Source organism: Alnus glutinosa, chromosome 10 (genome assembly GCF_958979055.1).
Source record: "Alnus glutinosa chromosome 10, dhAlnGlut1.1, whole genome shotgun sequence".
Classification (NCBI taxonomy): domain Eukaryota; kingdom Viridiplantae; phylum Streptophyta; class Magnoliopsida; order Fagales; family Betulaceae; genus Alnus; species Alnus glutinosa.
Window position 1 is genome coordinate 3,208,311 of NC_084895.1, and position 1,366 is coordinate 3,209,676.

A 1,366-nucleotide genomic window follows, 5' to 3' on the forward strand; every position below is an offset into this window, starting at 1 on the left:
GCGAGTTGTCGAACGGGCTGGTTTATTTACATCCCTAAGGCCCACTCGGGGTGGCACTTGGCTAAAACTCAAGTGGCTAAATAACCACATATAAATAGGTCACGTCTCTAAATGTCATTTAGTGACAACCTGATTATTCACGTGGGACCCACATAGCTAGTAGTTAGCAACATGGATGACCCTCATCCACGTGGCTAACTGCATGTTGCTAAAAAACATGTTTTTTGTAGTGCAACCCACTTGATACCCGCTTGGTTTAGCTCAATTCAAACTCAAGCTCGATATTGTAGAAACTCACTTGTTACTATAGAAACCCGCCCGATTAGTAAGTGATACGTATCCGACTCGCTCGACAAAACTTGATAGGAGCTCGTGAGCACTGCTGGTTTAAAGCTTGACCGAATGGCTCGCCCGACTCATTAGCTCGTTTGTATCTCTTATATATTACTAAAAATGAGTTATATGAATTTAAGTATGTATATTAATAATTAAGTAATATATGTTATATATGTAACTTAATATTATATGTGTGTATTAGTTTACATACTAACTAGTTAGTTCATAAACTAACATATTATCTAGTTTATTAACATATACTAAGTAAATGTAATTAATTATATATTACTCGATATATATATATATATATATATATATATATATATATATATATATATATATATATATATATATAAAAGCATATAGTATACTAGCTAAACAAATATTATATTACATATTAATTATAATACTTTGATAATAGTATTTAGTATGTTAAACTAACATATTAAGTTCTTAATAGTTAGTGTGGAGGTTGTTCACAAACTTGAGTTTGAATTCCGCTTTGATCACACATTAAAAAATTTAATAGCTTACCTTGAGCTCTAGCTAAGTCGAGCTTGTCAAGTAACCTGGCTCGGCTCGGCTTGAATGTCATTTTCAACAAGCTCGAATTTAAGCTCGCCCGAGTTTTAAACAAGCCGAGCTTGAACATACATTTTATAGCTTGGCTCGAATTCGAGCTCAACTATTTAAGCTCGACTCATAAATGAACCAGTTTTAAAATCTTGAAACTCAACTCGGCTCGACTTAAATACATCCCTACGCGTGGCTAATGCAATTTTAATTTTTTTTAAAATGTATTTTTTTTGCCACCTACACGTAACCCACGTCACCAAAAATCAATAATTTTTTTATTTTATTTTTTTTTAAAAAGGAAAAAACTGTTCTTTTCTCTTCTTTTTTTTTTAAAATTTTTTTTTCTCTCTTCCCAAATACATATACGATATACATATGTATCTCTCACAGGATTTCTGGCAAGGGCCGGTGTATTCAGCGAGATCTGTGTCGGATCTTCGTCTAAATTGTCGTC